Genomic DNA, 26611 nt, shown 5'->3' on the forward strand with positions numbered 1-26611 from the left:
AGGAAGATTATGAGTCAAATTAATATTTAAATACTCAACTGGGTTTGACTTCTGGTATAACTGCATAGGAGCCTCTGCTGACCCATCCCCAGTAAAACTTGTCAAAACTATAAAAGAAAAAAAAATTGTGTCTCTGGAAATGACCCTAAGGACACAGAGGAAATGAAGAAATATTTATTGAGGAAAATCTAATATTTAGTAAGAGCTTGAATTTGGTGAGAGTCTCTGATGTCTGAATCATGACCTGCTCTCTCTCAACTCAGTGAAACAGAAATCCCATTCCGGACTGATGAAGCCAAGAACACAGAGCTTCCCCTTGTCAGCATCTTGAAGCCTGCCTGCCAGTACCTCTTGCTGGGAAAACTTTTGGGCAAGTGAAGCTGAGAGGTGGTGTAAGCTGAGAGAGCAGGAAGTCCCCAGAGAAAGAGAATTAGATGTGAATTTCTTGACAGAAGAGAAGCCACTTCTAGCCTAAGCCATTTTGTGACCTAAGCGTGGCCACGGTGCTTGCCCTTGAACACATCTCAGTAATTAAGGATCTTAAGGGAGCGAAAGAATGTGGAAACAGGCAAGAGAAGGAAAAATAGCAATACGTTAAAGAAAAGATGTTATATCACTTGTAGAGACTCCCTGTTCTGTCATTGAAACAGAACCATTGAAGTAAACATTAGCCCGAAGTGCTAAATGACCAGATCAACTGGAACCTAAGAGATGATGATGTTGACCTTTTCTGACCATTATGTCTTTAGTCAACTAAAGCTTGAACTCTGTGGCACCCCTCCAGACCCTGTCATCAATACGCATGTACCCCCCAGGTGGCCCTGTGGTAAAGAAGCCATATTCTCATGCAGGAGACATAGGAGATGCAGGTTTGATTCCTGGGTCGGGAAGATCCCCTGGAGTAGGAAGTGGTAACCCACTGTAGTATTCTTGCCTGGAGAATCCCATGGACAGAGGAGCCTGGGAGGTTACAGACTCTTTACAGGTCACAGAGTCAGACATGACTGAAGCAACTTAGCACTTAGCTTAAAGGGCAGGTTTGGTGTTCAGGGAAACATTGCTTTGGGAATGATCCCTGGTAATTCCTTACTTGCTGCAAGTAGTAATTAATCCTTTTCTTGATCTTTGGCTTGGTTGTGTCTTTTGATTTGATACTCACCAAGAGGCAAACCAAGTGCTTTAGGTAATAGTGGGAGCTCAGTTTTTCTGCCCAGACAGCTCTCATAGCATGGAGGTTCTCAATGGATGCAGCACGACTGAGGCTACTGGGGCCCTAGCCCTTAATCTGGCTTGTGAGATAATGGGCTCCATACTGACAGAGAAGATAGGGTGACTTGGAGTTGCTGGCCCTCCCTCCACAGAATTCTAGCTCAAAGAGATAGTCAGTGCCCAAGCACCAGAGCCTTAGCTAAAGAGACTTTGCCTGGTGGGGGGCGAGTGGGGGGATGGTGGGCCTGAAAGCGAGACATAGAATAGAGAGCTCCAAACATCTTTCCAAAGGAACTGACTTCATTTGCAGCATAGTGTGGAAAAGTTCAAGTCAAAGAGCCCTCTCAAAAATAGTGAGAGGTGTGGTGAAAGATAAATTGATAGATTGATAGATTCATTACAGGTACAAGCTAAACTATACGAAACTACAATAATTTTCTGGCAAGAAACGGAATGAGCTGGCAGTTTTTTTCTGAAAAAAATCTCAAGCAATGACCCTGGCAGTTATCCTTTCAAAGGAAATGGAATGTAATAGAATCAATCCATGAAGTAACTTATGCCCCAGGGGCATTGTTGAAAATAATAGAGTGATCAGTTAGCAGTACTAATTGGTAAGCACCACTAGGATGTGGCAGTGACACACAGCTGGCAGTGGTCAGGGAAAGAGAGACCTAAAAAGAGTCTGCTAAAACTCCTCGCATCCCAGGGTGAAGGTGGGCAGCCCCCAAGCTGTGATCCCCGAGATTCTCTGAGGAGAAACGTTAGAGATTTTACAGTACAAGGTGAAACAGACTTAACTAGGATAATCCAGCCAGTCACTAAACAAGTAAACAAGCAACTAATAGTAACAAACCCTAGAGATGAGTGCTCGTAGCCAGAGTTGTTGCAATCAGTTCAGTTCAGTTCAGATCAGTCACTCAGTCACGTCTGACTCTTTTCGACCCCATGAATCGCAGCACACCAGGCCTCCCTGTCCATCACCAACTCCCGGAGTTCACCCAGACTCACGTCCATCGAGTCAGTGATGCCATCCAGCATCTCATCCTCTGTCGTCCCCTTCTCCTCCTGCCCCCAATCCCTCCCAGCATCAGAGTCTTTTTCAATGAGTCAACTCTTCGCATGAGGTGGCCAAAGTACTGGAGTTTCAGCTTTAGCATCATTCCCTCCAAAGAAATCCCAGGGCTGATCTCCTTCAGAATGGACTGGTTGGATCTCCTTGCAGTCCAAGGGACTCTCAAGAGTCTTCTCCAACACCACAGTTCAAAAGCATCAATTCTTCGGCGCTCAGCCTTCTTCACAGTCCAACTCTCACATCCATACATGACCACAGGAAAAACCATAGCCTTGACTAGCCAGACCTTTGTTGGCAAAGTAATGTCTCTGCTTTTGAATATGCTATCTAGGTTGGACATAACTTTCCTTCCAAGGAGTAAGCATCTTTTAATTTCATGGCTGCAGTCACCATTTGCAGTGATTTTGGAGCCCCCAAAATAAAGTCTGACACTGTTTCCACTGTTTCCCCATCTATTTCCCATGAAGTGATGGGACCGGATGCCATGATCTTCGTTTTCTGAATGTTGAGCTTTAAGCCAACTTTTTCACTCTCCTCTTTCACTTTCATCAAGAGGCTCTTTAGTTCTTCTTTGCTGTCTGCCATAAGGGTGGTGTCATCTGCATATCTGAGATTATTGATATTTCTCCTGGCAATCTTGATTCCAGCTTGTGTTTCTTCCAGTCCAGCGTTTCTCATGATGTGCTCTGCATATAAGTTAAATAAGCAGGGTGATAATATACAAACTTGACTTAGTCCTTTTCCTATTTGGAACCAGTCTGTTGTTCCATGTCCAGTTCTAACTGTTGCTTCCTGACCTGCATACAGCTTTCTCAAGAGGCAGGTCAGGTGGTCTGGTATTCCCATCTCTTTCAGAATTTTCCACAGTTTATTGTGATCCACACAGTCAAAGGCTTTGGCATAGTCAATAAAGTAGAAATAGATGTTTTTTCTGAAACTCTCTTGCTTTTTCCATGATCCAGTGGATGCTGGCAATTTGATCTCTGGTTCCTCTGCCTTTTCTAAAACCAGCTTGAACATCAGCAAGTTCACAGTTCATGTATTGCTGAAGCCTGGTTTGGAGAATTTTGAGCATTACTTTACTAGCATGTGAGATGAGTGCAATTGTGCAGTAGTTTGTTGCAATAGATAATCTAAAATGTACAGTTTCCAACTAAAAATTATAAGACACGCAGAGAAATAAGAAAGTGTGGCTCATATACTGGGGGAGAAATGGTAAAAAACACTGCCTGTGAGAGTGACTGGATATTAGATTTAAAAAACTTTAAAGTAGCTATTAAAATTTGTTCAAAGAGCTAAAGGAAATCATGATGAAAGAAGTAATGAAAGATATGATGAAATGTCACATCAAATAGACTGTCAATAAGGAGACAGAAATTATAAAGAAGAACTTTTATGGAAATTTTGAATCTGAGACATACAATAACTGAAATAAAAATTTTACTAGTAAGGACCATCTGTATATTTGAACTGACAGAAGAATTAGTGAATTCGAAGATAGATTAATAGAGATTATGCAAACCAAAGAATAGAAGGGGGAGAAAAGGGGATGAGAAAAATGACCAGAGTCTCCAGAAGTGTGAGGCACTATCAAATGCACAAACATGAGTAATGCGAGTGTCAAAAGGAGGGAAGTGAAAGGAATAAACAAAATTTCTTTTCAAAGAAATAATTACTGAAATTTCCCAAATGTGAAGAAAACTTTATACATTCAAGAAACTCAAACTCTTAGGAGGATAAATTCAAAAGAATCCATAGATATATCATAATCAAAATGCTTAAAGCCAAAAATAAGGATAAACTCTTGAAAGTAGCAAGAGAAAAATGATATTACTTATAAGGAAACCCCAACAAGATTAATAGCTTAAGTTTTCATCAGAAGCAATGGCAACTAGAGGCAGTGGGATAACATATTCAAAGTGTTCAAAGAAAAGACAGTCAGTCAAGAATTCTTTATCCAGCATAGCTGTTTTTCAAAAATAAAGGCAAAATATAAAGACATTTCCAGATAAACAAAATTTGAGAAATTAATTGCTAGTAGACTCACTTTACAAATATTAAAGGAAGTTCTTCAGATGGAAGCAGGTAACTCAGGATAGTAATTTGAATGCACACAAACAAAACAAAACAAACTACTAGTAAAGTTCATTTTAAGAAATGACCAGTTCAGTTCAGTTCAGTTGCTCAGTCTTGCCTGACTCTTAGGGACTCCACGGACTGCAGCACTCCAGGCCTCCCTGTCCATCACCAACTCCCGGAGTTCACCCAAACTCATGTCCATTGAGTCAGTGATGCCATCCAACCATCTCATCCTCTGTTGTCCCCTTGTCCTCCCACCTTCAATCTTTCCCAGCACCAGGGTCTTTTCCAATGAATCCAATGAATTCTTCACATCAGGTGGCCAAAGTACTGGAGTTTCAGCTTCAGCATCAGTCCTTCCAATGAATATTCAGGACTGATTTCCTTTAGGATGGACTGGTTGGATCTCCTTGCAGTCCAAGGGACTCTCAAGAGTTTCTTCTCCAACACCACAGTTCAAAAGCATCAATTCTTTAGCACTCAGCTTTCTTTATGGTTCAACTCTCACATCCATACATGACTACTGGTAAAACCATAGCTTTGACTAGATGGACCTTTGTTGGCGAAGTAATGTTTCTGCTTTTTAATATGCTGGCTAGGTTGGTCATAACTTTAATACGCTGTCTAGGTTGGTCATTTTACGGAGAAGGCAATGGCACCCCACTCCAGTACTCTTGGCTGGAAAATCCCATGGATGGAGGAGCCTGGTGGGCTGCAGTCCATGGGGTCGCTAAGAGTTGGACACGACTGAGCAACTTCACTTTCACTTTTCACTTTCATGCATTGGAGAAGGAAATGGCAACCCACTCCAGTATTCTTGCCTGGAGAATCCCAGGGATGGGGGAGCCTGGTGGGCTGCCGTCTATGGGGTCACACAGAGTTGGACACGACTGAAGCGACTTAGCAGCAGCAGCAGCAGGTTGATCATTTATAAGAAATAATACATAAATGCAAATTTTGTCTCCTTTCTAGTCTTAATTTAAAAAGACATTGTAAAAGACAAAGTGTGTCTTATATATTGTTGGGCTTATAGAATGTAGAAATGTGATATATTTGCCAATAATAGCTCAAAAGAGACAGGTTTAGAGCAAAGCTGTATTGGACTAAGGAAATGATTCCAGATGGTGACCCAAATCCAGAGGAACTGAAAGGAACCAGAAATGATTAAAAAAAAAAAAGGAGGCTAATGTAACAAAACTATAAATATTTGTTTATTCTCCATTCTTTTCTTAGCTTCTTTAAAAGACTTCAAAGATATAAAATTATAAAAGTTATAGATTTATAAAAATTGTAACATTAATTAGAACAATGCATTATTACACATTTCTAACACATATTGACTTAATACATACAAAATAACCCAAAAAAGAGAAAGGAGAATGGAGCCACATGGGAATAACCTTTCTGTATCTCACTGGAATTAAGGTAATAGCAATCTGAAGCTGATTTTGAGAAATTAAGGTGTATGTAGCAAACTCCAGAGCAAACACAAAGAAAGTATTCCAAAAATTGAAAAAACTCATTAAAGAAAATGAAAATTCTTTCTATATATATTAAGAGATTGATTGGCAAGAACTGACTTATGTGATTGTGATGGCATGGACTAGGACTGTGGTGGGTTCACATTCCATAGGGCAGGAGGGTTTGACTGGGAACTGTTGGGCAGAATTTGGCACTGTAGTCACAGGTAGAATTTCTTCTTCCTTGGGGAAAATCTCAATTCTGCTCTTAGGTCTTTCAACTGATCAGGTGAAGCCCACCAGGTCATAGAGGACAATTTCTTTTATATAAGGTCAATTGATTGTAGATGTTAATTACTTCTACAAAATACCTTCACAGAAATTAGTGTTTAGTTGAATAAGCAGGGACAATTGCCTAGCCACACTGACACATAAGACTGACCATCGTGCATCCGATAAACTCTACGTGCCTAAACATTTGCTTTAGAGTCAGCTTTTGGAGGAAGCCAAAGTAATATACTCTACGTCACTCTCTTTTTCAACTCAGCAGTGGCACAAACATCACCTTCCCGAGGAAGTAAAGCTCATTTTGAATACAAGCAAGTGACAGCCCATGGTCTCAAAACCCTGTGGCTCCTTGAGTTTTTCTCGTCCAGGATGTTATACGTTGGGAGATTGTGTCAGCTCTCTCTTGGATGGTGTTCACTCATGCAAGGCCAAGTTTGACACATTATTTTGGCTGCCACAGCCCCCTGTATCCATAAGCCAGTGTTTTCTGTCATCACCTTTGCTAAGCGTCCCAGGATTCACATAAATACCACATCCCCTGAGTAGTATTTACAGCTGTCTGAAGAGGGTATTCATAGGAAGGTTTCTGATTTAAAAATTTTCCCCCATTTCCCCTGAGCCCAGCATTGAATATTTTCACTACAAAGCCTGACTCAGGACAGAGAAATAGTAGATAAATATTGCCATATGTTTTTAAAACCATGTAGGATTTTTTTTTGGAGTGAACTGATACTACTCTCAAAAGCTTTATAGGAGGGTCTCTTATCATTTGTAGTTATTAAAAACAGAAGGAAGCAGTTGGGTTGGAGGAGCCCCCATCTCTTTCTTTCAAGTCTTTTATAATTTGTACCGGAAAACTGCAGCTGGAGCCTAAAATCTTTGAGGAGAACGTACAGGGTGGGGGCTAAGAGCCAGCAAAATATTTGTTGTCTCTATTTATAATAACAAGAGCTAAGAATTATTATCAGCTTCTCCATGCTAAGTGCTTTGCATGCTCAATCTCATTTGATTTTCAAAACAACCCTATGAGATAGGTGCTGTTTTAATCCCCAGTTTCAAGATGAGAAAACTGAGGCCCAGACAAGCCATATTAAGTTGTGAACGGTCTCATAGGTGTAAGTGGCAAAGCTGGCCTTAAACCCTGTCCCTGTCTGATGACAGAGTGTATGTATGTAACCACTGTGCCTCTTGTTGCTTCTGATAAAATGCTAATGCAATCTGTGAAACAGACGTGGACCGTTGTTCGTAACTCCCTACAGTTCACAGAGATGTTCTCGTTGGGATGTTTGTGTCTCAGCGCTGGCATTAAAAGTCATCATTGCCTGTGGTAAGGCTCGCGTGGAAGAGAGGAAGATTTAAAGGGAATGGTAAAAATGAGAATCTATATTCCCATGAGAAAAAAGAGTCTATTTCTCTATCACTTGCAACATGTCATCAGAGGGAAATAACCTTTGTGACACGGAAACAATGCCACTGAAGACGTGGACTCGTCTTCCTCCATTCAGTTAAATGATTAATTTTCTTCGTATTAACTTAAAATGAGCCCATTTAAAAAAGTACTTTTTTTTCCTTGAAAGCGTTGCTCATTATGCTATCATTTTAAGTAATTAAATCAGAATAAATGGCTCTGTGAAGCTATTTTAATGTAACATCTAATTATATCTGACCTAGACTGTGAACTATAATCATTAAGTACATGAACTGTGTAATGTTCTGCACGTTCTTTAATAATTTATATGGCAGAATTCAGCTGCATCGGAGCCTTAAGTAGGAACAACATCTTCCACGACACCTGTTATCTGCTCGGACTGCCGAGGTGGCCTGTCTGTCAGATGCTGCTCCAGCTCTTCATCCTTCTCTCTCTGAGGATGCTCAACTCCAGTGCATGGAAACTGTCCCTGTATTTTGGATGCACATTAATTATTTTGACAGGGAGCTCAGAACAAATCAGTGAAATTGGTAGCATTTATATACTTTTGGCAATAGAAATGTTTTCTGGACCCAACTAAAGATTGGGGACACCTTCCCGGATGAACTAATTCTGTCATCCAGGAGGTGTCTGGACCGCCAGAGTCACGCTCTGGCTGTTACTGGAACGGCTGCTCCGTGTTTGCATTTGCATTCGCAATTTTAAGTCTTTCACTTGGCCATGGGAATGTGTTCTTGGCAGCAGCTCAAGAGAAGACCTCTCCAAAACCAGGAGGGATGTTTCAACCAAATTTGGGAAGACACGTCAGTGTGATAGTTTTTGTTTTTGAATTTGTAAGCAAGGACTTTTTTCCTTTTAATCCATTGCTGTTACTAAAATTAGTTTCCATTTTGGGCCATTTTCTTTTTCTCTTTCTCCTTTTGCATTTATCATTCTTATTGGGATACTGTCATCATTTCCCCACCCCCTCATACCCACTCCCCTCCTTTTAAAATAGTCAGCCTGCCATGCTTTGGGAAATGAAGATGTTTGTTTCCATTGCCCCTTTCAGGGAAGAGAGTGAGAAACTAAAGATTCTGATCTCTGAGACAGAAGTACAAATTCATTATCCCTTCTCTGCAAGTCTGTAAATTCTGAAAACTGAAAGTGTTTTCATTGCTCATTTGGCATTGAAACCTGCCCTGACCTCTGGTCATTTGGCTAAACCTGACCTTTACCTACTAGCACTGTTGGTTAATCCACACGATTGATCACCCTTCTGTGAATTTTCACAGATCCCACTGCAGAAGTATTGCTGTGTTTAATGATCATCTACTTCCCTAGACCCACTATGAATATCACAAAGTACACTGGATATGCCCCTTTATTGATTCCCTAAACAGTTCTGGGACCTAGGATTTTAGAGAAGGAACCGTGAAACTTGGGATAAAGATGATATTCATAACTATCATTTGTTGAAACTCACAGTGTCCCAGGCATTTTTCATGTGTTGTCAGTTTTAATCTTCATGGTCATTCATTGTATAGATTGTTCTCATTTAACAGATAAGAACATCAAAGTTCAGAGAAGTGATTTGCCCAAGGACACAGAGATAGCGTATTTACTAATCTTTATAAATATTCTTTTGAACAGATATTATTTTAGCATTTAGTTTTCCTGGCCAGATACCCAGAAAGTAGTGACTATTCAGAATGTCTAGCAAAAAGGAGACTGACTCATCCAAATGATGTGTGTGATTTGTGCTTTATCTTGTGTCCCATCTTGGGTGCTACAATTGTCTCATTCTGTGTTCATGGCTAATGGCTGAGGAATGCTTATTACACGTCAACATGTAGTTTTTGTTCATTTTACCATCACAACAATCCTGTAAGATGGTACTGTTATCTCCCCTCCCCCACCCCACTTTACAGATGGGAACACTGAGGCTTAGGGAAGTGACTTACATTGCTTTGAGGTCACACTGTTGTCAAATCCAAATTCCTGTGCCCATCACACAGTGAGGCGACACAAACTGAAATGTCAGAGTTTGGAGCAGAGAAAGGCTTATTTCAAGGGCCAACTGTATGGGCAGCTCATGCTCAAAAGACTTGAACTCACCCATGATTTTAGGGAACAGTTTTTGAAGGCAAATTTTGGAGCAAGGGCTATCAGATGTGTAAGTTTCCTGACTGGTTGGTGGTGAGCTAAGAGGGTGGTGGTCCAGGAATCTCAGTCATCAACCTTCTGGTTCCAGCCAGTCTGAGGTCTAATGCTCCCGCGTTCAGTCTGAAGTTACCCTCCTCCACCTGGGTGGGGGCCTTGGTTCCTGTAGAAGAACTCAGAGATCTGGACCAGGTTGTTATTCACCCCTTGAAGACGAAGTACAACTCTGCTTTGTTACGGCACTGTTGTCTCTTGACAGCTTTTCCTTTGTTTCTGTTTTCCCTCTCTTTTCCAATAAGTAACTGCTTGAATCTGCCCTTTGGAACTCGGGCGGAAGGCCTACAAATAAGAAACGGGGGCTATAGAAACACTTTTGTACCTGGGAGGGCCCCGCAAAGCCCTGCATGACCAGGCTGATAGCAGAGCCTGTACTGTCTCATAAGCTGAGCAGCCATCACCTCGTCAACTCACTCTAAAGTTTAGAAGTGTTAAAATTCACTGAGACACAAGAGAAGAATTCAATCACAGCCAGTGTAACTCACAGCAAAAGAAAACTTTTCAACTGCAGGCCTCTAAATCTGAAAGCCTCTTAACCCAGTTTATGGAGCCAGTGTCCTAGGAGAGGCCTCATGCGTTTCTGGGTTGGCTACCAAAGGCCAGCCATGGCGTATCTGTCTGTGTCGTCAGCTCAAGGTTCATGATGGGTGAAATAAACCCATGACATACCATTTCTGGCCTTTTTGGGTTTTTTTTGACTCAATATCTCAAGTCAGTTTCTGGTCCCTATATTAAATCAAATTAAATATTTACTTGAGTTACTGGCACATATTGGGTTGGCCTAAAAGCTCATTTGGGTTTTCCTGTAAGATGTCATAGAAAAAACCCAAATGAACTTTTTGGCCAACATGATACCATGTATCCTTTTTTAAGGATTGAGCACAGACCAGTGACCAAATCAAAGTGTCTACTTTTAAGAGGTTTATGTTCTAGTGGCAAGGAGGATAGTCATTGAGAAAATAAAAATATGGTGTGTCAGTGACTGCTAATGAGTACAGGCTTCTTTCTGGGGTGATAAAAATGACCTGGAATTAGATGGTGGTGATGGTTGGACAACCCTGTGAATGTGTCAAAACCTTCTGAACTGCATACTTTAAATGGGTGAAGTTTATCATATGTGATTTGTATCTTAGTGAAAATTAAGGAAATAAGAAAAAAATGAAGCAAGGTAGAGAGCCAGAAAATGACAAGAAGTGCCAGCTTAGACAAGATGGTCAGGGAAGGCACATAAGGGGCTGCTGGTGTTCTCCCACCTGCTCTCTGTCCCTGTGATTTACCACTGGGTGGATTTTGGTTCTGCCAGCAGCTCTCCCACCTCCAGTACCCACATCACTCTGATCCTAAGCCCAAGTTCTTTCTTGCCTGTCGTGGAATTTGCCCTGGGTGAATATGTACTATCAGGACAACCAAGCAATACAGCTGGGGCAGGGTGTTATGGGCTGAATTTTGTCTCCTCTCAAATTCATGTGTTGAAGTCCTAAATTCCAGTTCTTTAGAATGTGCTTATATTTGGAGTTTGGGCTTTTTGAGAGGTAATTAAGTTAAAAGGAGCCAATCCAATTGGTGATGTTATGTTGTTGTTTAGTCGCTAAGTCATGTCTGACTCTCTGCAACCCCGTGGACTGTAGCCCGCCAGTCTCCTCTGTCCATGGGATTTCCCAGGCAAAATACTGGAGTGGGTTGCCATTTCCTTCTCCAAGAGACCTTCCTGACCCAGGGATTGAACCTGGGTCTCCTGCATTGCAGGCAGATTCTTTACCATCTGAGCCACCAGGGAAGAAGATGAAATTTGTATATACAGAGAGACACTTAGGGTTGTGCACATCCAAAAGAAAGGCTGTGTGAGGACACAGGGAGAAGGTAGCCGCGTGTAAGCCAGAGAGAGGCCTCAGGAGAAACCACACCTCTGACACCTTGATCTTGGACTTTCAAGTCTGCACAGTTGTGAGAAAATGAATTTCTATTGTTAAAGTCACTCAGTCTGTGTAGGCATTGAAAATTCCATATATTTTAAGTGTGCAATGTGTGTTGCACACTTCAGAAAATAAACACACCTGTGTGCCCAACACTGCAAGGGAGAAACAGCACCCACCAGTGTCTGAGGAGGAGGAGTCCCTCTGCTCCCAGACTGACAGCGCCTGAGAGTTACCACTACCCCAGACCACGACAGCAGAGATTAGTTTTGCTTGTATTTGTACTTTACGTAAATGGAATCACAGAGTATCTACTCTTGTGTGTCTTATTTATTTCATAAAGCTTGTTTGTGAGACTGTTATTTTTATGTGTGTGCAGTTATGGAGGGGCATTCTCTCCTCTATAGTACATTTCAATATGAGAATACATGATAATTATTTTTCTACTGTGGATGGGCGTTTGGGTACTTTCCACAGTGGGACTCTTACCTGTAGTGTTACTGGCCATTGTTATCTTATCCCATATTTGAGTCCAGTTGAAGAATTCTCTGCCTTCTCCAAGATGTTCTTCTACTGTGTCTTCTAAAGCGTCATTGTTTTCCTTTTCCTATTTAGGTCTGTCATCCATTAGGAATTAAGGGAGGGGGAAGACACATTTTTTATTTCCTGGAAATAGCTAATTGACCTACCAGCATACATTGAAAAGACTATTCTTTCTGACTGCATTCCAGTGTTCTGGACTTCACTTTATAAAGTTAGGAATTAAAGTGTTTTATATCTGAAAGTGACCCCAAAAATCTAGACATCTGCATGGTAGATTGTCTAGGGGCACAGAAACAAACCTCTTCTCTCTCTCTCTCTTGCTAAAACGTGTGTATGAGATGTATATTTTTGTTTAGATATATGTGCATGTGTGTGTTAGGTGTGTATGTTTTAGGGGTGTATGTTGGGTATGTGTTTATGCATAGATGTGTGTATGATTGAGTGTGTGTATGTATGTTAGTTAAGTGTGTGTATGTACAGGTGTGTGTACTAGGTGTGTGTGGGGGGCCTAGTAGGTATTGTGTGTGTAAGCATGGGGTGTATTTATGTCTTAGGGTTGTGTATGTGTGTTAGGTGTCTATATATTAGGAGTGTGTATGCATTAGAGGTGTGTATTAGGTATGTATATTTATGTATAGGTGTGTGTATATATTAGGCATGTGTTAGATTGTATACAGGTCTCTGTGTGTTAGGTACGTTTACATATTCAGTGTGTGTATGGAGTCAAGGGCTCCTCTGTGGAGAGGGTTCCAGACCCAGGCAAAGGAAGGGGGTTATCCAACTATAGGATAATTGGGGCAAAGGGCAGGGTGCTGCAGAACTTGGTGTTTAGAACAGGATTGTGAATTCAGCACCTAGTCGGCTGCATGAAAAAACTAATGGATTGGGTTCTCTCTCTGTCTTCCGCTCCAGGCAAGACTGTTTCTCAAAGTGGGGTCTACTCCGGGAGGGATTTGAGGTGGCTGAACCCATCCTGAACTGAGCGCTGGTGTGCCGGGGGTGTAGGCAGGACTGGTGAATCCTATGTTTCTAGGTGCTCCCCACTCCCACCCCCAGAAGCAAAGACCCACTGTGGACTCTCCCCGTTCAGTGAGCCAGGAAGCAGGCAACTCAGACTGGCTTCTCATCACTCGACTGGGAGCCTGCTTTTAGTCCCCCAAATAGATATTTGTTAGTTTCAGTGGGTGAATTTTCTTCACATCTACTTCAGCAATACAAATTCTGCCACCAAATTTTCCTAAACGTCTGTCTTCTGTGTAATTTGTATGTCACGCTAGAGAGACTGCTACTTGAGATACTTCAGTGGATAAATTATTCTCTCCTCCACTTCTGCAAAAAATTACACTCTTTGATGTGAAAATTATATGCACTTAGAGATATGCTAATCCGAAAATGATTTGAGAAGAGGAGAGGAAGGGAAGCAGCTGACTTGGAGGCTGCCGTGGTCGCGTGCACCTGCGCTGGGCGATTCCTGAAGGCGAGTGATATCTTGGCAACTCTCCTCAACCCAAAGTGGTCTTTAGTTTCAAAAACCATTGATTTCTCAAAATGTGATGGAGGCAATTCTCATGCAAAATATGATGATTTTAAATATATTAAGTGGTTGGGAGGTACGAGTGGGGATTAGCATAACATTAGGGAAACTTTCATTCATTCATCAATACTCATATTTAATGACTATTAATGGAACACCCAGCGTTAGATACTCACGGAGAATAAACCAGATGGTGAGTCTGTGCTCTTGGAGTTGTCAGAACTTAAGATGGTAAAGGTCTGTTGGCAAAGAACACTAGGAATCTACTCTAGATGAGTCAATTGTTGCTCAAGGTATGTCCATACAGCATCCTCAGTGAGACTGTCAAAAAGGCAGATGTTTCAGCACCAGCTCCCCTAGACCTAGCGAAGCAGAATCTGCATTTTGGTGGCTCAGAAAGTAAAGAATCTGCCTGCAAAGCAGGAGACCTGGATTCATCCCTGGGTTAGGAAGATTCCTTGGAGAAGGGAATGGGAAACTACTCCAGTATTCTTGCTTGGAGAATTCCATGGAAGAGGAACCTGGCAGGCTACAGTCCATGGGGCGGCAAGGAGTTGGACAGGACTGAGTGAGTGACTTAACACTTTCAGTTTCACTTTTTTTTTGAGGTGACTCATATAAATGTTCATCCTTGGCTACCCATTAGAGTCATCTGGGGAACTGAAAAAGCACTGGAATACACTCCAGGCCAATCAAATCAGAATCTCCGGGGGTGGGATTCAGGCATTGTGGAAAATTACTCCTCAGGATGTCCTGAGTCACAGTTTCTGGGCAGGACCCAGGAACCTATCTGTAGCAAACCATTCAGACAAAACAGATGAGGAAGGTCTTTGCATGGTGGAAGGGGAAGGGGATAAAGCAGAAAGGAGAACTCAGTCTAGAGGGTGGGGTAGGTGAGGACAGTCCTGAACCTCACAGCTTTCCTTAACTTTTAATATTGACATAGTTTCAGACTTACAGGAAAATTGTGAGAATAGTACAAAGAATTCCCTTATATACTTCATTCAGACTTCCTAGCTCAAACTTTAACATTTATCACAGTTGTGGCTCTTCCGGCTCTCCTACTATGTATATGTGTGTGTGTGTATTCGATTTGTTTGTCTGATGTCTTCTCATGAATGAACCCAGGTTATGCACCTTTGGCAGGGATACCCCTGAAATGATACCGTGTCCTCCTAGTATATCAGATCCAGATGCGCTTGCCCTTGCCTGTTACTGGTCATGTTAACCTCCATCACTTGGTTAAGAAGCTCTCTGCCAGGTTTCTCAACTGGAAAGTTCCATTTTACCTTCTGTCATTCATTATGTTGTGATAAGAGACTTTGGGACTTTGTAAATACTGTTACTCCTCCAACTTTTACCTGGAAAAGTTTTTATGCTGAAACAAATTTCAGCATCTGATGATTGTTGATGGAATCAGTTATTATTACCATGTTTGCCAAATAGTCATTTTCTAATTTCATCATTCCTTTGATGTCATTATTAGTTTTTTTTTTTTTTTTTTATTGTAAGGGAGATCTTCCCCTTCTCCTCACTTGTTCATTTACTTACACAAGTTCATGGATTCTTGATGAACTTGTGTTCATCATCTTAATCCTGCCTCTTACTCCAATTGACTGTTTAGCATTCAAATGATCTTGGATTTGGCCAGTGTTCTGGCTCCTGTGTTCTCTGGATGTGTCTCTATCAGTCTTTGATCACTTCCTTACTTTCTGGGGTAATAAGACATTCCAGGCTCAGATCTCTCATTAGACATGTTGAAATATGTTGGGGCTGACACTTCCTGGGAAGAAGTTTCACAGTTTAACACTGACGTGACTGAATGAAGAAAATTTTAGTGAATGGCATTGGTAAGACGATCCGCACTGGGTTTTTACAACCTATAAAAATGCTAAATTTGACTTTCAACAGTCAGTGTTTTCCTGAAACAGTACACAAATGTAGAGTTGGCAGGGGGATTAAATTCTGTTTAAAATAATGCAGCTATCTTGTCTACACCTAACTCCATAACATTTTTAAAGCAAATTTAATTTATGGACTCTTTTCATAAATTTCCATTTTTTTTTCCAAATTATAAAAGTATGATAACACATTTACAGGAAACTTGGAGAATACAGAATAAAGTTACATATATATATTAAAATTTTTTTATGTAGATAAATTAAGTTTTTAGTTGAAGTTTCAATAACAGACTCTCAAAAATTAATAGAATGAATATATAGAAAAGTAGAAGAATATAGTAGACCTGAATACCTCATGAACCAATGCAATATAATTAAGATTTATACAATTTTCACACAACAGTAGGATACAAATTTTATTCAAGTTCCCATAGACTATAAACTAGGAGACACTGGACTATATCCAGGGACATAATAAGGTGCAAAATTTTCATCATCTAAAGGTATTGAAATCATACACAGTTTATTCTCTTATCATTGTACTTTCCATAACTTAGTTCTCATAGAAACAGCAACTTCTATTGCCATTTCAATTTTTGAAGTGAGTCCCCAGCAGTAACACTGTCCCTTTTAACAAATAATAGTGTTAACGTGGTCCACTGCAGAAGGGAATGGCAAGCCGCTTCAGTATTCTTGCCTTCAGAGTCCCACGAACAGTATGAAAAGTGTTGTTAAAACAGGCTGCAAAAATGGGCTAAGTGTTCATATTCTAAGAGAGACTGGTCACTTGAATAGTCACTATATTTTCTCAATTCCAGAACTTGTCCAGATGAAAAGTTCTGAAATCAAGTGCTTAAAGACTGATGGAGACACGTCCAAAGAACATAGGAGCCAGGTTTACAGGGTTCCCACTGGCCAAACCTGGGATCATTTGAATGTTGAATCGTAAACAAATATAACAACACGGAATAGCTTAAGAATCCATGAGTTTGTGTAAGTAAATTAATAAATGGGGAAGTTTTTATGCAAGGATAGTTTTGCCCCTGGGGATATTTGCTGAGGTCTGGGGACATTTTTAATTGTCACAACAGGATAGGGAAGGACTTGTTATGGGGTAGAGACTAGGGATGCTGCTAATCATCCTGCAATTCACAGAACAGCACCACAATTAAGAATTATCCCTCCCAAAATGTCAGTAGTGCCAATATGAAGAATTCTTTCCCATAGGAAAGTGTCCACAGTTTCCCAAAGTGTGATTTGTAGAACACTAATCCTCTAAACCAAGATTATGGCATCTGGTCCCATCACTTCATGGCAAATAGATGGGGAAACAGAGACAAACTTTATTTTTCTGGGCTCCAAAATCACTGCAGATGGTAACTGCAGCCATGAAATTAAAAGACTTTTACTTCTTGGAAGGAAAGTTATGACCAATCTAGACAGCATATTAAAAAGCAGAGACATTACTTTGCCAGCAAAGGTTCGTCTAGTCAAAGCCATGGTTTTTCCAGTAGTCATGTATGGATGTGAGAGTTGGACTATAAAGAAAACTGAGCACTGAAGAATTGATGCTTTTAAACTGTGATGTTAGAGAAGACTCTTGAGAGTCCCTTGGACTGCAAGGAGATCCAACCAGTCCATCCTAAGGGAAATCAGTCCTGAATATTCATTGGAAGGACTGATGCTGAAGGTGGAACTCCAATACTTTGGCCACTGGATGCGAAGAACTGACACATTGGAAAAGACTCTGATGCTGGGAAAGATTGAAGGCGGGAAGAGAAGGGGACGACAGGGAATGAGATGGTTGGATGGCATCACCGACTCAATGGACATGAATTTGAATAAACTCCGGGAGCTGGTGATGGACAAAGAAGCCTTGCGTGCTGCAGTCCTTGGGGTCGCAGAGTCAGACGTGACTGAATGACAGAACTGAACTGAACTGAATCCTCTAAAGTGTAACGGAACCTCAATTTTAGTTGAGGTGGTAATGGACCCAACAAAAAGACAACATTCCAGTTTTACTTACAGTTACGGAGTGTGAGTGACTATGGAAATGTTGTACAGGACTTTGGGGAAAAATCGTGAAAAAAGTTGATGCACTTGGGAGATGGACTCCTTTGTCTTTCCCTCCTTCATCCATTGCGGGCCTGGAATGCACATGTGGTAGCTGGGGCTCCAGCAGCCATCTTGGTCCATATGGTAACTCTAAGGATAGAAATGACTCCCTTTGAGTTTAGCAAAGCAGGAAGATAGGAGCATGCCTGTCTAATGTTAATAACACCATGAGTTTCCATAGTAACTCTAAAGTATCTGGCTTTGGATATCTCTTATTTATGTGTGAGAAAAAATTCTAAGTTACTGTTATTTTGAGTACCTAGGCCTTTTCAATTTTTAATAAATATAGTTAATGATTTTCCAACTTGGCATTTAATACATATATGTGTATGTACATAACAGACAGCCCTTGAATTAGAAAATCTATGGAGAACAACATTCTCCTTTAGAAAAGCATGCCCTTTCCCCCAAAGATAATTTATTTTGAATGAATACCTTCCCACAAGAGGTATTTTGCCCCTAGCAGAGGGAATGAGTTCTTTTGAAAAGGGTATATATTTTGTTTCATTTACTTCATACACATTCCAAAATAAATGAGTATTCTAATAATTTAGTGCATGCCACATAATTTCTACCATATGCCCATGTCAGGAATAAAGGGCTTCAGTGCATTTTCTTATCTGAGTGCTGAACTGAGCTCCTAAACTTCCTAGCCAGCTCGCACCATCAGGCGACCATCTGACTGGGACAGAGTGGTTTTTGGTGCAAAGTGGGTGCTCTGCTTCATCACGGCAGGACCTCACAAGCATCTGTACTCAGAGAAGGAGATTTCTCCCTCTCAGGAGATTTCAGTTAAGAGTCTCTCAGGCACCAGAACTGATGGGTTATGGGAAAGGAAGGTGACCTGTCTGCTAAGGAAGGTCTCCCTCCTGTACTCACTTAGGATGCAGCTCTGTGATTTCAGGGTCACAGTGAGTATTTGCAAGTTTTTAGTAATTTCCCTCCCTTCCTTCCCCCCATCTCTTCTAAGTAGTAACAATAGGCAACATTCATTGTGCATTTATTACGTGATACTCATTGGAAAAGATCCTGATGCTGGGAAAGATTGAAGGCAGAAGGAGAAGAGGGCGACAGAGGATGAGAGGCTTGGATGACATCACGGATCCAGTGGACGTGAACTTGGGCAAATTCCAGGAGAGAGTGGGGGACAGAGAGGCCTGTTATGCTGCAATCCATGGGATCGCAGAGACTGACACCACTTAGCGATTGAACAACAATAACAATAATATGTGTTCTACATCATCTACTCGTTTCATCTGGGCTCTGCTGTGCTTAGTCACTCAGTTGTGTCCGACTCTTTGTGACCCCATGAACTGTGGCCTGCCAGGCTCCTCTGTCCATGGAGATTCTCCAGGCAAGAATACTGGAATGGGTAGCCTATCCCTTCTCCAGGAGATCTTCCCAACCTAGAAATCAAACTGGGGACTCCTGCATTGCAGGTGGATTCTTTACCAGCTAAGTTACCAGGAAAGCCCCATTTCATCTGGAGGTACCATTAGCAGCCTCCATTTGGCAAACACTTTAAAATGTGTAAAATGACATCTGTAAAGACCCTAGTTTCAAGTAGAGTCATATTTTGAAGTCCTGGGTGGATATAAATCGGGGGAAGTAGTGCTTTTCAACCCACTGGAGTACCCAAGGTTTTAATTTCTGAGGAATACTCTTATGTAAAAGCCTTCCGCATGCAATGTTTATTTTGGATTGTGTGTATGCATGTGTACATTTCCCGGGGGAGAAATTTTACATAGAATTCTTAATGCTTCTCCAAGTGCAAGTTCTATCCTAAGAGACTGAGATGTATTCTCTTTCTCAGGCATGAGTACAAGCCCAACCCATTTGGCTTTTACTGGGTGTCACCGCTCCATCCATCAGGATTGCCTGTGTCCAGAAGGCTGTTTTCATGCATTTTTATGGCTTCTGGAGACTCCATTAAAGGCACGTTCAATCAGCGCCCTGACAGTGACAGAGCCCAGTTGCTCACCAATTCTCTCTCTTGAAATTTATAGAGATCGTAAAAGACTCGTAGGAAATCCTTCGGCCTCCACATTTGGGTTGCAAAGTGTCTCCTTTAGAAGGCAAAATGCCACTGAAGACCATTTAGACATGTGGCTTTTGCATTTCCTGGGACTGGTTTCCTACACTTGCTTTTCCCACCCAGGCTCTGGGTCTCATGCTATAAAACCCAGGCTTAAGAATGAGGGAGCCTCATTAGAAGGGACAGCAATACTGCTTTTCTTGATTTTTTTTTTTCTTTTCCTTTCCTAATTTCCCAGGAACTGGGAATATATCAGCAAGATCCTGACCTTGGCCATAGTTTGGCATCCTAGCAAACCTGCAGCTCTGCCGTGTGCAACTAACCCAAGTTGGGCCATTTGCAATTGTGCAGCCCCGGGTACCCATCCCCATGGAGCAGCACATGGTGGATATCTGGGTTTGCCAACCCCGCATCCATGTAGGCTGACAGCACCTTGCTTTTGCTTTCGGGGCTGTCCTGCTCCTCTTGGTGTCTGTGGGGCTGACTTCCACCCCCACCCCGCCTCTAGCACTAGAAGTGGGCCTGACACCCATACCTGAACAAATCAAGCACCTTTCTAAAGCTTCTGTTGGAGCTATTAGGTTGACCAGAAAGTTTGCTTGGGATTTTCTGTAAGATGGTATAGAAACATGGACACACTTTTTGGCCAGCCCAGTATCAGCAAGGTCAGTTTCCACAAGAATTATGCTGGGCCTTTTGCCCTCAGAGCTTGTCTCCCGCTTCCTTGCTCTTCCTCTATTCTTGTCTGTATTCCAGAGGCCCACCCCTTGCAGGTTACAACCCCTTGCTAGCTGACTTCTAGCTGGATTGGGCCAATGGAAGGCATTGGGCTTCTCAGATGGCACTAGCGCTAAAGAAGCTGCCTGCCAACGCAGGACATGTAAGAGATCTGGGTTTGGTCCCTAGGTCGGGAAGATCCCCTGGAAAAGGGAATGGCAACCCACTCCAGTATTCTTGCCTGGAGAATCCTATGGACAGAAAAGACTGGTGGACTACAGTCCATGGGGTCACAAAGAGTCGGACATGGCTGAAGCGATTTAGCATGCGTGGATGGGTAGACTGAGGGTGAAAGGGGGGAGAGACCAGGGTAGTTCTTCTCCCTCCTCGTGTTAATCATTGTCTCCAACAGCAACGGTAGCTCCTCTCTGGCTCCAGCCCCCAGCAGGCTGGTACCCAGCCTCTGGGTACATCATGTCCCCAGTTGGGTACATCAAGTCTCCAATTACATCATGCTGTTCTCTTTGTCTCTCTGATATGAAAGGCAGTGCCTTTCTAATGTGGCTCATCTCTGGATTAGTCAGTATCCCAGGTTGTCTTCTAAGCAATCCCCTCACCTGTGTAATCAGTTCCCTGCATTAATTTTTTCCCAATGCACATACCCAGGGTAGTTTGTTTTTATGAGTGATTCAAGAAAAAAAGTAAACTGGAACTGCAGCAGGCCAAACATGGCAGATTTAGACTGAAGCTAACAGGGAGGAAAACAGGACTGAGAAAGAAAAAGAAGGTAGACTGACTCCAGATGATGTCTAAACTGCTGGATGCAGCTGTGCCTGAAGTTTCTGGGCATTTCATTTATGTTAGCCAGCAAAGCTAACAAATCCCTTTCTGTCCCCACTCTTTATTTTTTGATATGGTTTGATTTGGATTCATGTCACTGCAGCTGAGATTTCTGTCATAGCAATATTGAATGTGGTGAGATGCCATTAAGTATTATTTTTATTGGTTTTTTGTTTGTTTTGCTTTTAGCAAAAAGTCTGTTTTTAAAAGGTTATTCATCAGAGGCAGCAAATCACCTTAGAACAGATTTTTTTGTAAGTCAGCAAAGATTCTCTAGTTAACTAAACATGAGGCAAATTTTGGGCTTCCCTGGTAGCTCAGCAGTGAAGAGTCTGTCTGCAGTGTAGGAGACCTGGGTTCCATCCCTGGGTCAGGAGGATCCCCTGGAGGAGGGCATGGCAACCCACTCTAGTCCTCTTGTCTAGAGAATCCCATGGACAGAGAAGCCTGGCAGACTGCAGTCCATGGGGTCACACAGAGTCCGAAACAACTGAAGCGACTAGGCAGCGGCAGCAGCAGCAGAGGCAAATATTCACCTAGGGTTCCCAGAGAAGACTCAAACAGAGGAATTATTTCACCATTCTGAGCTGCACTATGTTTTAAAAAATTCTTATTTGTAAAAAATCTAGGTGTGTATCATAGATATATGCATATGTTACAACTGATCGAATTGTATACTTTTGCTACAGTTTAGTCCATGTCAATTATTCTTTAATAAATTTGGAAAATGCCAAAAAAATCACAGGAAAAAACCAAGTAGACAGGAATACTATTTAGCACTAAAAAACGATGAACTACTGTCAAGCTGGATACATTCAATTTGACTCTGCAGATGAAACTCAGACTTATTATGCTGAGTGAAAGAAACCAGACACAAAAGTAGACATATTATGTCATTCTAGATATATGAAACTCTACACAACACAAGTCTAATCTATAATGACGGAAAACAGATCAGCGGTTGCCCAGGGAAAAAAGTGTGGGAATTATTTGAGATGAGACATGAGGGAACTTTTGGGGATAATGGAAAGTTTCTGTGTATTCATTGTGGTCATAGTTACACAGGGGTAAAATTTAGTCTAACTCATTGAATTGTACAATTAGAATGGGTGCATTTGAATGGATGTAGTATGTAAACCATACCTCAGTATGTTTGATATAAAAAAATCAATGTGTACATTTCATATAATAGAATTTTTCCCAATTGAAGAGTTATTATTAAATCTACAGTATGGTTTCCCATGAAATGGAAATGGAGGAAATAAGGCAACACAAATGAAGCCACTACATATTGGGGGTGAGTGTTGTATGCAATGAAAAGAAGGCTTGGCTTGGCTCCTCAAATAAGGGGGCTCTGAGAGTTCTTTTTTGGGGGTCTCTTAGCTGGCACTTCCACTCCCAGCAAAAGCCTTTTGGAGGACTTCTCTGGTGGTGTAATGATTAAGATTCCACATTGCCAATGTAGGGAGCAGGGGTCAGGGAACTAAGATCCCACATGTCATGGGGCAGGGCCAAAAGATGAAAAAAAAAACTCGTTGGAGGCCAGGCAGGAGCCTCTGATGATAACTTTAGGGTTCCTGAGTTTAAAGCAGAGCCTTGTAAAAGCTAGGCATGGATGAAGGTGGGAGCATGTAAATCCACGTTTCTAGCAGGTGGATGGTGTGGGGTCCTGAGAGCTTGGGTGAGGACAACTGGCAGAGTCAACTGACCATGTCTGTGTGATTTTTATGGGCCAGATGTCCTAACTGTCAAGAGTCTTGGAAATTCCTTGGAAGTTGAGTGAACATTAACAAAATGGGCTTGTGCAATTCACTGGATAAGCTTGGAAGCATTACAAGAACATTAAAAGAATGCTAACCAATTTTGGCCTCTGTCCTGATGAAGTGAGGCGTTTTGTTACAATAAAATTCTGGAATGAATCAGAGCATGATGTGACCATGACAGGAAAGTTCACATCGTTCCTATGGCAGGCACTGGCACAGACAAAGTCAGGCTACAGTTCCTGGTGTTGAGGGGAGCCAGGAGTCAAGAGTAAGGGGTTGTAATGTCAAAGAATGACCCCCAGATTATGGCCAAAGAGGAGAATCCAACAGAGAATTCTGCCCCCTTGCACTTTCTCTCCCTCCCACCTTTTCTCCTCTTTCTCCTTTATCCTAATAGACAACGTATTGGTTTTTTATCCCTATGTATCAAACAAACTGCCCTTCTCCCACAAAAACACATTTAGCTGTTTAAAAATGACACACATTTATTAAGTCACAGTTTCTGGGGCTTGGCTTGGCAGTCTGAGCATGACTTACCTGGAGACTCCAACTTGGTGTCTCTCACTGTAATAAAGGTGTTGCCTCAGGATCTGTGGTCTCATTTGAAGGCTCACTAGGGCAGGATCCACCTCCAAGTCACCTAGTGGTTTTTGGTAGTATCCCTTGTGGGCTATTGGACTGAGAGCCTCCTTGCTGGCTGATGACCAGAGGCTTCCCTCCATTCCTTGCCAGGTGGTCCTGTCCATCAGGGCAAGAGCTGGAGTGTGCCTAACCACAGCCTTTTATAACCTCTCTGAAGTGACATCCATCAGCTTTGCCATTTTCTGTGTGTTAGAAGCAGGTCCCTGGGTGGGCATGAATAACACAAAGTGGGGTCCCTAGGAGACAGTGAAAGGCTGCCCCCCATCATAGGCAAAAAGCATTTATTAAGGCCCCTTCTGTGCCACATTCTAGATCGGGTGCTAAGATTCATTATTCATAGATGAACAAAGAGGGTTTATGGCCTCAGAGGTGTTCCATTCAAGGTTAAGAGCTGATCAAGTGAGCAAGCAGTTAAGACAGAGCGGTACATTTAGTGATAGAAGCGTGCAGTGGAGCAGAGCAGAGAGAAGTCTGTCTTTGGAGCTAGAGCACATGCTTTATCACTCTGGGGTGTTGGCCAACAGATTTACTGATGAAGGAGCTACAGGCACTGCTGATAATGTTGTTGAATATTGCCTAGATTCAAAATGGAAGGCTATGCTAAACTTCAGGTAAATGGTAATGAAAAGGATGATGTAATTTTTATTCCCATTCAAGTTCATATACCTTCTGAATTCTGTCCACAGACCATATCCAGCAGCTGGATGGTATCTGTGGTCTCCATGGGTCTCCATTCTCCATGGGTAGCCTTTTTCACTTGATTGCTCTCTGAGCAACCCCCAGAGGCCTTTACAGAGAAAGGAAGAATAGGCTAGAGTCAAACAGGTGTGGATTGACTCTCGGTTCAACTACTTTGTGGCCGTGTGGCCTTTGGCAAGTCACTATTGAAGGCTCCTGGCCATGCCCGTGCGCAACCCTTAGCACCCAGCCATCGCTGCCTACTGTTACCCTGTGCCTGGTTACCAGGAAACCGTTACCGAAAGACCGTTAACGGTCATTCAGTGATTGGTCGGCACCTGCAGTGGGCTCATCCCCCAAGAGAGCAACTGTCAATGAACGCCCGTTAGCGGTCCCGCTCAGCCATTGGCCGGTGCTGCAGTGGGCCCCTCCCCCAAGTGAATAACTGTCAAACAGCGACCGTTAGTGGGCCAGTCTACAGTCTATCAACGGTCAGTGGAGTTGTAGTCCTGAGGAGGAGACGAAGGTAAGAGATGGATCCCGGCCTTCTCCCTGGCTCTCTGACTTACATGGCCTTGGACCAGTGGGTGAGCTGTGGCCCAGAGAAGAGGCTCAGGGCTGTGCCCTGCAGGGCTTCCCGAGCCCTCGCCAAGTCCACCTACTGGCTGGGTCCAGGCCTTGAGGCCATGGCAAACTTCCCTGCCATCCCCGCCTCTGCAACCTGATGGCAGCAGCCTGCCTGGGACGTGGTCTGCGTGTGCGGCCTGAGGACCCCGGGGAGCCTGAGGGCCAGGTGGGTTGGGCACCCGGCTCCCTCGGTGATGACAGGTTGGCGGGGCCTGGGGACTGAACCCTGAGGGAGCTGCCAGCTGAGATCTGTGTCCTCTCAGCCAGGACCTGGGACTCAGAGGGTGAAAGCTGTGCCTTGAGAGCCTTGCCCTTTCTTGTCAGAACAGTAACATTTTTTTGGTGGAGATTTACGGGATCATTTGTGACCTGACCGTGATTGACCTCAAGAGCAAAGGCTCTCACTAAGAAGTTTGTAAAAACTCACCACACCCCTCCCGCACTTTTCCTAGAAGAGGGCTCTGCTGAAAGCTTTGGGGGTTTTTAAGACAGGAGCCACCCATCTCCTTGCTGTTCAGTTCAGTTCAGTTCAGGTGCTCAGTCGTGTCCGACTCTTTGCGACCCCATGTACTGCTGCACACCAGGCTTCCCTGTCCATCACCAGCTCTCAGAGCTGGCTCAACCTCATGTCCAGGGAGTCGGTGATGCCATCCAACCATCTCATCCTCTGTCATCCCCTTCTCCTCCTGCCCTCAATCTTTCCCAGCATCAGGGTCTTTTCCAATGAGTCAGATGCTACCCAGTTCTCCTTGCAGGGCCCTCAGTAAACCATTCTGTGTTCCCAACTCTGATGTTTTGGTGTCGTTTGGTCTCCCTGTGCATCAGGTACATGATCTGGAATTTTCAGTAACAATGTCACCTCTCTGAGCTTCGGTTTCTTCATATGTATTAAATGATAGGGTTGTAAGGATTACAGTGCCTCATGGCAGGATCCTAGTACCCAGGAATTCGTGAGTTACAAGTTTATAATTATTAATCATTATCTGAATTTTATGTATCCAGCTTTCAAGTATCAAGGTAATCCATATTTCAATTATGAGAACATCCAGACCATTCCACTTAACACCTCAGTCTCCTCCTTTAGAATTCCTCTTTGTAAATCTAGATTGGTACTTGGATATCAACATGTGAGTATAATTATATGTATATTTTAATGTGTTAGCAAAAATAAAGTTGCTTCCACTATTTTCTAAGAGCTTAAAAAACTCAGAGAATGTACAGCCATTGTACATACCTTACCCCATTTAAACTTGCGTTAGTAATCTTTCTTTTTAATCCTCATAGTAACCTCCTAAAGTGGGCACTAACATTATTCCATTCTTCAAATAGAGAAACTGAGGTCCAGAGAAGCCAAGTCATCTGTCCAAGTTTGCAAAGCTGGTTGGTAGCAAAGGCAGGAGTCTAACACAGGGCAGTCTGACTCTGGGGCTGCTGAGGACAGGAGCCACAACTTCTTTCAATTTGTTTTTGCTTTGTTGTTGTTTTTTTCTGTTAGCATATGGCATAGTTCCTGATGTATAGCAGGCCCACAGCCTGTGTCTAGTTGCTGTGGGAACAAATAGGGAGA

The 26611-nt window shown here is 42.5% G+C and overlaps 3 long non-coding RNA genes across 3 annotated transcripts in view; 1 reads left to right on the forward strand and 2 right to left on the reverse strand.

Annotated features, from left to right (window-relative positions):
- Positions 1 to 5549: 5549 nt before the first annotated feature.
- Positions 5550 to 11698, reverse strand: LOC133235674 (uncharacterized). Its single transcript, XR_009732621.1, has 2 exons — positions 9884 to 11698; positions 5550 to 8006 (listed from the first exon to the last, which is right to left on the reverse strand). It is a non-coding gene; the product is annotated as an uncharacterized LOC133235674 (long non-coding RNA).
- A 260-nt stretch (positions 11699 to 11958) lies between these two features.
- On the reverse strand, positions 11959 to 24702 carry LOC133235673 (uncharacterized). The gene is made up of 4 exons (XR_009732620.1): positions 23635 to 24702; positions 17654 to 17832; positions 13903 to 14047; positions 11959 to 12266 (listed from the first exon to the last, which is right to left on the reverse strand). It is a non-coding gene; the product is annotated as an uncharacterized LOC133235673 (long non-coding RNA).
- A 118-nt stretch (positions 24703 to 24820) lies between these two features.
- Positions 24821 to 26611, forward strand: part of LOC133235671 (uncharacterized) — a 34450-nt gene continuing 32659 nt past the window's right edge. The window contains exon 1 of the long non-coding RNA XR_009732618.1: positions 24821 to 24943. This is a non-coding gene — a long non-coding RNA (uncharacterized LOC133235671). The remainder of the gene's footprint in view (positions 24944 to 26611) is intronic.

The sequence above is a fragment of the Bos javanicus genome, chromosome 22, assembly GCF_032452875.1.
Source record: "Bos javanicus breed banteng chromosome 22, ARS-OSU_banteng_1.0, whole genome shotgun sequence".
Taxonomy (NCBI): domain Eukaryota; kingdom Metazoa; phylum Chordata; class Mammalia; order Artiodactyla; family Bovidae; genus Bos; species Bos javanicus.